Source organism: Anser brachyrhynchus, assembly GCF_964034855.1.
Source record: "Anser brachyrhynchus genome assembly, chromosome: 2".
Classification (NCBI taxonomy): Eukaryota; Metazoa; Chordata; class Aves; order Anseriformes; family Anatidae; genus Anser; species Anser brachyrhynchus.
In genome coordinates, this window is record NC_137695.1 from 114,119,375 (window position 1) to 114,132,701 (window position 13,327).

Consider the following 13,327-nt stretch of genomic DNA (forward strand, 5'->3'; position numbering starts at 1 on the left):
TGATAGGAAGTTTTATTGTACATGTTAATATAGGAAAGCTACAAGAAAGTTGCTTGATCTTCTTCCAAGTTTTAAATACCAATTTTAAGCAGCAATAGTCTCATTCACTAATTACTGTTTATTTCTTACATGCTGCTGTATTTTTCCTTTTCTTATTTTCTCTCTCTACTGCAGCTGAGTGTCTTTAATTGCAGCACAATTTTTCATTCTGTTCAGGTCAGTTTTATTTCCCTCCTCCCCTCAAATTTAGCATTATTTATAGAGAAAAATACTGATTGCTCTGTTATTTTTGGCTTTTGAAAAAAGTAGGCAATCTATCCTTGTATTGTGATAAAACTAAGGTTAAGGTTGAATAACATTATAAAGAAGGTGTGGACCAAAACTGTAAAAGCTGCTTAGCTAAAATGTTTTTTTCCAAGAGGTCTTCTTCCCATTCAAGCAATAATTCTCAGTGATGGAAAGTTAGGATCTCATTGCTAAAGCAAAACAAGCAAACAAACAAACAACAAACAAAGCAACACCACCACCACAACCAAAACAAAAACAAAAACCAACAACAATTATCCTTTCTATTGATAGGCTAAAAAAAGAAACGGGGGCAAAATATCATTTTTTTTTCTTTTTTTTCTTTTTTTCTCCTACTTCCCAAGAGGATCTACTCTTGTTCTGGATGCTTTAGATATGAAACAGCCATAGTGTTCTACTTCCACATATTCTTCTTATGTCTTCTCTCCTCTGCCGGTTGCTCCTCTGACTTGAGCCTCCAGCCTTTCCCTCAACTTTGCCTCTAAAGTCAAGAAATGGAAATGGAAACATTAATGAAGGTTTTGCTTCTATTGCCCAGACTCATGGTCTCTTCAGGCATCCTCGTGGCTTTTCTAGCACAGTTTAATGCTTCAAGGGAAAAGAATAAGCTTCCCTGTAGCTTTAGTGTCAACGAACTGAACTTTAATTACTCTGCACATTCTTCAGGGAAAGAAGCCCTCTCTCATTGTGTACTTCTATATGTGTCTATGTGTTCAAATGACATCCAGCAAAATGGGATCTTAACCCAAAACTGAACCTAAAAATTGCTCACAAGATAATCCCTACAAACTTATGTTCATTACATGCTGTGTTCATTCCCTCTCATAACTTTCTTTCCTCTCTGCACAGTTTTTTTTCCCCACCTCTTTCTGTTTCTTACGCTGTATTCGTAATGCAGTGAAATCTTAAGATATTTAAACCAAAATATTTAATAAACCAGTATTTGATAAAACAATTACTAAGCCCCCCCCCCCCTTCCCCCCCTCTTTTTATATATCTAAAGGATATTAATGATGGTAATAAGACACTACTGAGAATTTGCATGGTAGAACATAAGTGCAGCATAATAATAAGCCTCTTAGCAAAACTTCTTTTGACATGTTTATATTATTGACACTGCATTCCAGGTTCCTACTGAGTTTAGGACCTTTTTGTTCTGAGCACTAAGCAAGCAAAGAAGAAAAATAATTCCTAAGATAATGAGGCTAGTTTTAGACTTGGCAGAGGGAGTGAAAGTAGGAATTTATTCTTCATCTTGAAGTAGGATGGTGAAAAAGGATTGTGTACTCTCTATTCTTGAGAGTATCTTTATCCTGATAAGACTTAGCTTATGATAATGATACTACAAAAGATGTTACAGTTGAATAAACCTCTTAAGACAACCAAGAAAAGGAGGCTCTGTAAATTGAGTATATGCTGTCCTGTGTACTCTTAAATTAAAAAAATCCCAAATTTTCAGACAAGTCAGTAACTAAGGCAGGACTTTTCAGCAATACGCTATTACATAGTACTCGAGGCTTAATAAACATTGACTTATGCTCTTAGAGGTCTGATAAGTACTTAAATTACAGTTATTGTTGGAACACTCTGCTGAGGTTGTTATAAAAATAGACAACTTGTAACTGCCAAATAAAGTTCTCTTGAAAAAAAAAAAAAGACATAAATTTCACGTAAAAGATTTTTGGTAGCTGACTGAGTAAAAACCACAGAACACCCATTAAGAAGCTTGAAAACCTCTGCTACAATTTTATATTAATTTGTTGTAACATTTATGTTAAATAAGCCTCTTTAATCCTAACTCTTTAAAATACCCTCAAGCCAGTTAGATCTTCAGTTCCTTTTCCATCTTCACAAGAATACTGAGAACTTAGAGCAGCTTACTGCAAGTGTAAAAGATTTTGAAATTCCTACTTTCCTCTGCTCATAAGGCTGCAATAGAGGACAGGTTTATATCACGGGGGAAGAAAAAACTTGTACAATGGCAAAACAATTAAGTTTAGTCTCACAATCTGACTGAAATCTATCTTTTCTAATTGAAAAGCCAACAGTAAATATTAGTCCTTTCCAAGCAGTAGTTTCTCTTTCAATCATTCTTCCCATCTCATCACCTGATGTGTCAGGGATTTTTGTTGGCACATGCAGTAAACAGAAGAGATGCTTAAGCTAAAGCTATGATGTGGAAAGCATTGACTGAAGGAGATAGGTGTAGATGCTAGAAATTTTTGTCCATCTATGTCACTTTGTAAAGCTACCAAGGCAATTATGTCACAGGATTTGTCTTAAAAATATAAAAATAAACCAATATTGCCACTGTACAAGCACAGATTCCCAAGTCTCTTCTAGATAGGTATATTTCTGTTGCCCAGTACAGCTTTACAATAAAAATTAGGAGCAAACAGCAAACATGGGATCAAAAAGAGATATTCTTTCCCTCTAAGGTTGAGGTAGGATAAACAGCAAAATTATTCTCCTTTCCCCACAGTGCATAGTGTGATCAGAAGTATTCATTTCTGTTCAAATTTCACAACTCTGTTGATTTTCAATTCAAAAATCAATTTTTAACTCAGCAGCGATATGGTTTCCTCTTCAATAAATATTAAACCCAGAGATTTTCCTTGAGTTGTGGATTCTTTAATGTTTGAACTGAATAATTATTAAGTCCTAGATGATTTATTTGGTTACAGAGTTTTTTCATCATCATTGCTTCAATGGCTATTTTGCTATTCCGGCTGCTGCAGATGTGTTATAGACGTTTTTGTAATCTCTATCCAGTCGCATGCTGTTCAACCCTTGCCAAAATTGTCTTCACATTTTCCACTAATAAAATCACAGTATAGAGAAATTGTCACATTTATAGCGTTACTATAAATAATAATCCCTTAAGACTTAATATACTGAAAGGGCGAATAAAACAATGGCTTTCAAGATGGCTGAGGCTGTGAAACTTATCTTTAAAGACTATTTTTTTTCTTTTCATTGCTGTTCTCACAGACTTTGCCATCAATTCATCCTGTCTGAAGAAAACATAAACTGCTCAACAACAAAGTAAAATTAAGGAGATTTTCTAACTCCTAAAAGAGATTAAAGTATATTCAATCTCAAGAACATTAGTTAGGAAGCCTGCTTTACTCACATCTTTTTCATCCTTCCACCCACAGAAAGAACTGTAAAAACTGAATTGTGTAGACACTCTATTACTCTGAGGAAAAAAAAAAGTTTGCATTTGGAGATCAGGTAGGTGTGCACAATAACTTTCTCTATATTTTTTTTATTAAGTACCTATATGGTAACATCCCCTAAAATGTACTAATATTACATAAAGAAAAGAGTCTTGAGGAGGTCAGTAATTTATTTTCAGTGGAAAACATAAAATGTACATACTCTAGGGAAGATTGCTGAGGGGATGAAAGAACATTGTTTCTTCCATTAAACAGGCTGGTTGTATGTATCAAGCACAGAGTGGAGCATGGCTCCTCAACCAGATAGTCTACTCCTGCACGCTGCCCAGTGATGTTGTGTGGTGTGTGACCAGCATCACTCCACCATGAAAGTATTTGCAAAACACAACAACAAGCAGCTGTCTGAAAATGTTTACGCAGTTTCCACAAAGTATAAAAAGGGCACGTTTAAATTTTATGGAATGGGTAGAAACTAGTCAATGTTCCTTTTAAGTAACTGGTACAGAAGATCCAAATGTGTTGTTATGGTTGAAGGACAAACCGTGCTTTAGATCCTGCTTGGGTGTCTTTAGGACATTTGTCAAGGGACAAACTTAGTTTCCTTTACTCCTCAAAAAACATGAAGCCTATCTCAGCATTATGGGCACAGTCTGACCTGGTTCAAGCAAGCTTTTCCTGCCAAAGAACCTGTGATCAGCACACAGAGTAAAAATGATTCAAAGTGAAGTATTCATTCATTTGAAGAACAAAGAAAATTAGGAAATAGAGACAAGATAAATATACATACGTACATAACGTATACATATAACCTCTTAACTACATCTTAATTTTTACTTTCAAACCTCAGTAAGTCAATTTCGGCCCAGTTCTGGTCTGGTAAAAATACACTAAGCTTCTGCAGTGTGTTTCATGGAGCTAGTGGTAACTTCACAGTGATACAATCTCAGCCTTAGGTCAAGAGGATTAAACTGAGTGACACTTAGAGCTGTTCAACATAGTGTTTCATCCAGTTAGTAGATGTACATGTGTCTACCTCTAAATCTTAGAAAAATTGGGAAAGAAGGACATCAGAAACCACTCCTAGAGATCCCAAGCTTGATTTTTAAATAAATGATAATTGTAATAGGATTTCTATTGCGCAGAATCAGCTCTGTGCAACCTTTTTCTCAATTAAACAGTCTGAAATTTAGATATATTATGGAAAAAGAAAAAGAAAAAAGAAAAAAAATTAAAAAATATAAATATGAATTTGGTGTGCAGGAATATTGCAATGTTCAAAATGAAACTAGGATACTAGATGGTGGACTGAGTGTAGTTCTAGATGTTAAACCATGTGGACAAGCTGAAAGTAGAATGAGAATAATTCAGAATTTAGAAAATCTGACATGCGAAGGAAGACTACAAAATCATGAGATGCTTTCCATAAAGAAGAGAGACAGGGGAAGGACATGATTATGAACTCAAAATATGTAAAGAGTTGCTTGAAGAAGAAATTTGGAGAGCAATATGGCATAAGAAACAAAGGAATGTGTAAGGAATTAAGTGCTCTCAGACCTCCCAGGTATCCATGTCTTGTAGCAAGGCCTGGTGGAAGACAGTTACAACCCAGTATATAGGAAGATCACATTAAGGGCCAACTAGATAAGCTGGATTTATGGGACTGTGTGTGATATCTCAGAGGGTATTAAGAGACCTGGTCACCGTGAGACTGCTATTTGTCATCTTTGAACTTGTGTCTTACCAGCATTCCCGTTTGCAGGTGCAATGAGAGCTTCGCTATTTCATAACTTGAAATCAAAGCTAGGGCACAATTATTGCTATCCATTAAGTTGTCTAATGCCTAACATGTTAAACTCTGAGAATTTCTCTACTTAGATTCCTGTAATTACTTTAAGTTGACACGATGCTATTTGTGAATATTAACATGATACTACTTATGAATATTCACATGCTGGTACTTATGAATATTTGCATTATAGTAAAATGTGCAGTAAATATATTACCAGATGAGTGTTTTGTTTCCCATCCCTCATGCCCTGCACTAGTTTCCTGACCTCTTTTAGTTCACAGCTGAGGGGCAACAGTAGAGAGCATTTCCTGTTTTCTCATCTTTGTTTTTGAGTTTTCCGAAGATGAGTCAGTCTGGTCTAGAGTTGTACCTGAAGCAGTAGGCTGAAAGGCAGGGTATATTAGCTCTCTGCTAATTTGCCTCTCCGGCTGCTGAGCCAAAGCACACTCACAGCTTCCTAGCTTGGAGTTCAGCCAAAATGAATCTGTGACTACACTTATCCGAGCAGATACACACTTCAACATTTAATTCCTTTTTATGAACATCATTCTAAAAAAACCTTTCCTCTTTTAGTATAGGAAGCCACTGTCTTTATACATGGCTTAGCATCAGTGTTGCTGAAGGCAATGGGAAACAGAAGCCATTTTGAAAGAGCACTAGTCTTTGTGTTTTGCTGGAAAAAATGTGTGCACCAGCTTCTAATGAAAGTAAGTTTCATCCCTGTGTTTTTATTGTTATTTTCAAAGGCTAACCATGTGCTTACTTTACTGCATCTATTCTAAACAGAGGCAAGGAGGGTGGGATAAAGAAGGGTGAGTATGTGAGTGTGCATTTAAATGGAGAATTGCACAGGAGAACAAGTGTCGGCTGTATGGTCCTGCAGTGGAGATCAGGGAGCTGTGAGGAAGCCCAGGGTGGACACCTCAACCACGTGGGCTCCTGTGCCACTAGAAAGAGAAAGAAAAAGATGCTTTCATCTGTCTTTAAGAATCATTCCTTCTAATAAACTTTCCTCTGAATGTGAAAATCCAGACAGATGCCTGAGGTTATTCCATGATTTCACTGGACATCAGGCATCAGAGATGAGGTTGGTTGTGTTCCTCAGCTGTGCAGAGCTGTTCCTTAATTTTTAGGTTTAACTTCTAACATTTTTATTTGTATATATTTGCACATTTAAGTTATATTTTGGTTGTATTATGTATAAGGTTTTGGGACAGATAAATACAACACCCCTGTTCTAACAAATTTTTAATGGGATTTTCCATCAGAATCCCTTCCTGTGGAAGATGGGGTTTTGACAAAAATTTGACAGTTTCAGAAACTGTAAATCAAGTTTCTTTGTCAAGAAAACAATAAAATCAATCATTTATGATTCAAAATAATGTTTCAATTACAAGTTTAAGTTAATTAAATAAAATCTTAAATAAATGGCAGAAATTGGATTGTTGACTGAATTGTTTAAAATGAGCTAGATTGTATCGAATATTCTTGAGATCTAATTTTTTTTTCTTGATTTGGGTGAGAAAAGATGAGAAAATCTTGACCTTTCTTCATGATGATTAAACTGTTTCCCATACAGATTTAATTTCTAACAGTTATGAGAATATGTTTTAGTATAGATTTCAGATATACACTGTCGACCTTAACTGTGTTTTATTGTAGGCTTCTATGGCAAATTTATTAACTGACACCAATACATTAAAACTTAAAAGGAGGCCGTATTGTAAGCTAACCACTTATATAGACAAATGGAGGCTTAAATTCTGTCACAGCTCCTGTTCCCCCTTTCACCTTCCAGCACTTCATTAAATGAAATGATTAACACTGATCACATGCAGCTGTAGAAGAAAGTGGCAAGATTTGTAAAGGACACTGTTTTATGTGGTAGCTTACATCATAGTCTCACAGCCACTCCTAAAATCATAGAAACATAGAATATCCTGAGTCGGAAGGGATCCACAAGGATCATCGAGTTCAGCTCCTGGCACCACACAGGACCACCCAAAAATCAGACCCTGTGCCTGAGAGCGTTGTCCAAATGCTTCTTGAACTCCAACAGGCTCAGTGCCATGACCACTGCCCTGGGGAGCCTGTCCCAGTGCCTGACAACCCTATTGGTGAAGAATCTTTTCCTAATATTCAACTTGAATCTCCCTTGTTGCAGCTTCATGCCATTCCCTTGGGTTCTAATACATACATATTTATATAAACATATATATAATGACAAAGTACACTCCACAAAGTATATTCTGTTTACCTGCATGGCCTTTGCCATGCTTAGATTCACCTTCATTTGACTATACTTCATTCATGAGATGATCTGATTGCCATTCTAGTGATTGCAGATGAAGATGAAGTAGAGCTAAATGTTTACTTGAAAAATCAGCTTTACCTCTGCATTTCTTGATTTCTTCATAATACTGATATTTTTAAAGCAGCATTTCTTGACAGTAGTTTTTGTTAGAAATTGTATTCCTTTGCTACTGGAAAAATAACCACTAACTCAACATATCCATTGTGTGATATAACTCTATGTACAGAATACTCATGCTGTGGACAAATATCAAGAATTATCACACTGTGTTTCCCATTACAAATTGTAAAGATTCATGGTTTGACAGAGTTCAGACATGTCAAAAGGGAGAGTTAATGAAATATAGGTGAGCAAATAAGAGAGAGAGGAAAAGGGTAGGAAATGATGCAGGTAATTTTAACACAGATGAAGCAGTGTGGAGCAGCAGTCATTTGGTGCCAGTAAACTGCAGCACTGTCCTTTTTTCTGTTTCTTCTGGATGTGGAAGGACATTTCAAAGAGATAACAGCATAGCTGTTTAAGGGATATATGTTTTTGACACCCCTTGATTAGGACTATACTTGAGAACAGTTTACATGGGTCCAAATGTATATGTGTAGTCATATACTGGTGTATATTATGCATATATACATACATATAGGTATATATATAGGGAGAGATATGTAACATGTAGTTAACTATATATTTAGTATGCAACATTGTTCAGCTTGCCAGAGTAAATATGACCATTTTGATCACTCCATGTCATCTCTCTATATATGTAGCATACTGGGGAAAAAAAAAAAAGTTTTGTTTTTTTTTTTATCTGAATGGTGAGTGAGATATAGTTTGTTCTGATTCATTCCATGTCAGTACAAATACGGCCTGTATTTTAGCTGGAGAATTTTTACTGTGAGTGGATGGAAAATGATGTATGGAACAGAAAAAAAGCATAGTTTAATTTTTTATTTTATTTTTTTTAAGTCACAAGGAGAACAGGGAACATAGACTGTTGGATAAAAAAGCAGTTAAAAAAGTCTCTTTTGATTTGTAAACTGAGCAGATTTAATCTGGAAATCACCAAGGGAAAATAAATACAGTGCATGATAGATGGAATTTTTATAGCGTCATTTTTTTCTGACCAGAGTTACACTTTAACAGTTCTGCTGACAAGATAGACGTTCCAGAGGAGTCTTACGCCTCACAGAATTTTAACTGCAAGCCTTTATACTTAACACGTATCTCCTAAGGCAATAAGACACATTGCAATCAACACTAACATCATTTAAACCTGCGTCAGCCAGAAACTACAAGTCTATGTCAGTTATGATTGCTGCCCATTAATGCTATCCTTCATTATTATACTACCTATTATTTTATCACTTGTTATTATACCACCTATCTCTAGGTGGTATGAATGCAGTTTGCATTATCCAGTAGATGTAAAATGAAATTATATGCTCATAGAAGTGTTATTATTATCGTTTCAAAGTCATGCAAACTTGTTTTAGTAATTAGTCCCATATGGGAAAGGAGACTAGCAATGGTAACTAGAGATTTGTAGGACATGCATTTGCTGCAGTAAGGCAACTAGAATAAGGGGAGAGCCTGAGAGGTGATAATTTTTAGAGGAAGAATACAGCATGAGAAAAGACAGTAGGAAAGTAAAAGAACAGAAAAAGACAGAAAAAGAAAAGTGCAAAGTGAATACTGGCACTAAATCCAGCAGAAAGTGGTAGAGGAAAAAAGCAGATATCCAAGGGAGTGAATAAGCCTTTAGTTATCCATAAGTGGTCCCATTACCAATTTAGAATTCATTACAAGCATTAGCATGGCAGCCATCAGCATCGTTTCTGGAACCTCCCTAAATGCTTTCTTTCATCCTTGTGAAAACCTCCAAAGCATAGCAATACAGTGTGACTGGCACGGAGCCAATTCAGAGCTTCTCAGCTGCATAATAAAAACAAAGTTATACTACCAGAGGGCTGAAAAAGTGGGACCAGGCCAGGGTCCTCTCCTGTCACTGGAATGGGCAAAGATGAGATGCGAAAGAGCTACTGGGAGGGAAGCTCATTCCTGCTCTGGATGACGGGACAGACTTGTGCTCCTCTGGAGGGATTTTCATCCCAGGCCTCCTGCTGGCACCTTGTCAGCAGGAGCAGCAGTGATGATCAGGAAGATCTCCAGGGCTTTGGCACAGCAGCCTGCTTTGCTAAGAACCTACTGTTATCCCAACTGCACTACGTCTGGATTCCCTCCACTGCCAGCTGAAGATCAAGAGAAACCAACCGAATCGCTTGATAATTTGGGCATCTCTGGTTTCATAATATCTGATAACGTGTGTCTTGGTGTTTTCAATGATGACAGCTGAGGAAGCAACAATGGAGATATGTTGAGTTGAGAATGCTTTTTGTCAAATAACGTTTGTTGGAAAATGAATGATTTGAGTACAGCTAAACCTTTGTAGAAAATTGTGCTGAATTAACCATACAATTTTAGTTGATAAAGCTTGCAACATTTTAATGCTTTATAAATATACTTATTTAGCTTTGCCCCAAGTACTTCAAATAAAATTTCAATTAAGATCAGTAATGTAAAAAATAATAATAATTAAAAGCATCCAAACCAAAGTGAAACCCATTTTTAAGTTTGACAAACTGCTTCCTTTCAAAAGAAATTACTTTTTTTTTTTTTTTTTAATGTCAGCAGTAAATGTGGGAGAAATTACAGACAAATAGATCCTAAAATGAGAACTATGCCTGTAGCTTCTCTGAGGCTATTACTCTTTGATCTGCCCTTAGAAGGCATTTGTGTAGTCCTCCAGTAATTGAGACAACATTGGTTTGGCATTTCATGTGGATGGCCTGGAGGTTTTCAAGGCCGTGTTGGATGGGGCTATGACCAGCCAGGTCTGGTGGAAGGTGTTGCTGCCCATGGCAGGGGGATTGGAACCACATGACTTTTAAGGTCCCTCCCAACCCAAACTGTTCAATTATACTATGATATTGCATCACAGAACTGTTGGCCTAATTTCCCTTTTGAGCTCAGATATGAGGGCATGCTGTTTGATCCCTGTGTCAGATTTACGTAACTAGATTCCATGACACTGTGAATGTTGAAGAGTCCTCTGTTTTGATTATGATTCCTTCTCTTTCACCTGTAACTCTAGATGAGTAATGTGAGGAACTGTTTACTGCATGGCATTCACTGCTACTGGAAAAAAGTGCCTAATTTCAAGTATCTGTGTACCCTTTCAGCAATGTTTTCTGGTTGTTTAATGCAAGTAATACTAACTAATCATCTTCAACTTTTATAATGACATCTAATGTTCAAAATATATCCTAAAATGCAGACTTCTTCCAGCTCGCCATTCATGTATTCACCAGGAACCATTTAGTGACAGTGCTGGGTTGAATAACACAGACTTGGTCTTCATTGGAGTTTCCATGAAAACATTTTGAGTTTGAAAGTGTAGAACAAAGCAACAGCTTACCTGAGTGAGCCTCAAGCTTGTAGGGAGCAGATGTTGCAAGCAAAAACATTTTTAAAAAATAATTAATTTATTTCCTTATTTTATTTCATTAGTTGAAGCAAAACAACATTTTCTCCAGAGCAGGTAGACATTAACACTGAGTCAAAGAAGTTTTTCTATCAGTATCATTTATTATGCTGAGTTGGTAGTGCTGCATGCAACCCAGTTCAGACAGGAGAGAAGATTCCTCAGAAACCTTCCAAAAATACTGAGCTCAGGGTGGTTACTAATCAGTAACAAAAGAGGATAAAGGGAAGAAAGTCAGTAAAACTGGTGTGTGGTGTGGTGAGGTCATGGCACTCTGTAGTTTACATGGTGTTCATCGTGAGTAGGTATCTTCATTGCCCAAGTCCATGTGTCAGCAGAAAAGGACCGGTGAGGGGACTTAACTGAACAAGGTGGTTCCAAGGAGAATCCTGCACAGACGTGGCATGTGTTTAGAGCGTTATGGAAAGTGCAGTGAAAATAATGGGAAGTCTGGCATACTGTCGCTGATATTACTTATTGAGCGTAGGTAGTGGCCAAAGACTGAAGTCAGATAAAAGTGCAAAGCAGAGCTGGGAATCAATGTAGTAAAGAAATAGGAGGCTGATACATTCAACCAGAGATGTTTAGACCACTGGTCAGTAAGTACGCTATCAGCAATAACATCCTCCTGTGCAAATGGAAGCAACATGTACTCTAGTCAGATCAGAAAAGATGTGGTTACAGCAGTTAAACCTGGAAATGTGAAATCTGACTGAGACTATTATTATTGTTATGGTCATTAGTATTATTAATATTTGCCTGAACAGACAGAAATGAGGAGGTACTATGTATGTAGAGAACAGAGTAACAAGATTTGGATTTGACAGCTGGGAGGCAATGTAACAAAGCATAGTTCCTACGTACATTTTTAAATACCCCAGCAGTCCTTTTTTTTTGGGTTGTGTTAGTATCTTATTGTATACAGAATGAGTCTCAAAGGTGCCACATACTTGTTAGCTCACCATCATAGCATATTTCCAGCTTGTCCCATCAGTATTTTATGTAGAAGAGTTATATCCGTTGTAGAATCTGAAAGCCTATTTCAAGCCTGTCCTTATTCTTTTTAGCTATTAAATTGCTCCAGTTCAGTGTAAGGGTTTGAGGCTTTTTGTTATTTATTTGCAATAGAGGAATTTTACAAGAGAAAAAATCCACGTATAAATCAAGCTCCCGTTTGGAAACAGCTCATTATCTATGACGTACAAATATCCTATGCAACTAATGCATGTGGCAGGGAGCACAGGGTTTGTCAACTGTGTAGAGGTGTTCCCTGCCACCAGTCAGGACTGGCAAGTCTTTCTTGTGCAGAAGGGCAAGGGACAGTACTTTTGGAGACAATGAGAGTGCTCAGAGTCTTTGAGAGCCTGGAAGGAGAGGCTCATCTGAGAAAGGGAGCATAGGGAAGAGGAAGAAGAAAGTTTTCCTTGAGGGATGGTTCTTTCAACTAGCAGACAACCTGCTAGGTCAGCAGGCCTTGCTTAAAATGTTTCAGGAAAGAACAAAAGAGCTGGAAAGCCCCTCACTATGTCCCAGCTGCTGGTAAGGTAAGGATGTCCTGTGCCCTCAGGCAGGGCTGCTGAGTAGGGTTGGCCAAAACCCAACAGTTTCCCTTTGTGAAAAATCTCAAGGTTGTTTTTGATGTCAGCATACACAAGACTGAGACTTCCTGATAGTTATCATGGAAAGACTATGATGAATCTATTAGCCAGTGAAATAAGCCTTTCGCAGGGGAACAACCTGTTCATGTACAACAGAGTGAGGATGTGAGTCTGACTCTGTGTGTGAGTGTATTGTGTGTGTGTGGTGTGTGTGTGTGAGCGTATCGAGCAGTGTACTGGATAGCTATGAAGGGGCACAATCTCCCTTTTTACATTTTTAAAGAAATTTTTGCTAGCCATCAGTGTTGCCCCACAGAGAATAAATTGGCCCTAGGGGCTCCACCAGCTCTGCCTGTTCCTGCCCACCTCTCCTGGGCATCCCCCAACCCTGCCCAGGGCCCTGGATCTCTCTGCAGCCCCCCTGAGGCCCAATTTCAGAGCCCTTCCCCACTGCCCTCACAAATGGTGCTCATTGTCACTCACTTGTCAGAGGCTTTGCCCAGTGAAGAATTTGTGTCTCCCACAGATGATGTGGAGGAGAGGAAGAGCAGAGGAGGAGGGAAAACGGCTGTCTTTTTTTGCACTCCTTTTCACCCCAAATAT

At 37.6% G+C, this 13,327-nt stretch overlaps 1 long non-coding RNA gene across 1 annotated transcript in view; it reads left to right on the forward strand.

Annotated features, from left to right (window-relative positions):
• Window positions 1-245: 245 nt before the first annotated feature.
• LOC308189624 overlaps window positions 246-13,327 on the forward strand; it is a 29,146-nt gene continuing 16,064 nt past the window's right edge. Inside the window, exons 1-2 of the long non-coding RNA XR_013946478.1 lie at window positions 246-3,540; window positions 5,848-5,981. This is a non-coding gene — a long non-coding RNA (uncharacterized lncRNA). The remainder of the gene's footprint in view (window positions 3,541-5,847; window positions 5,982-13,327) is intronic.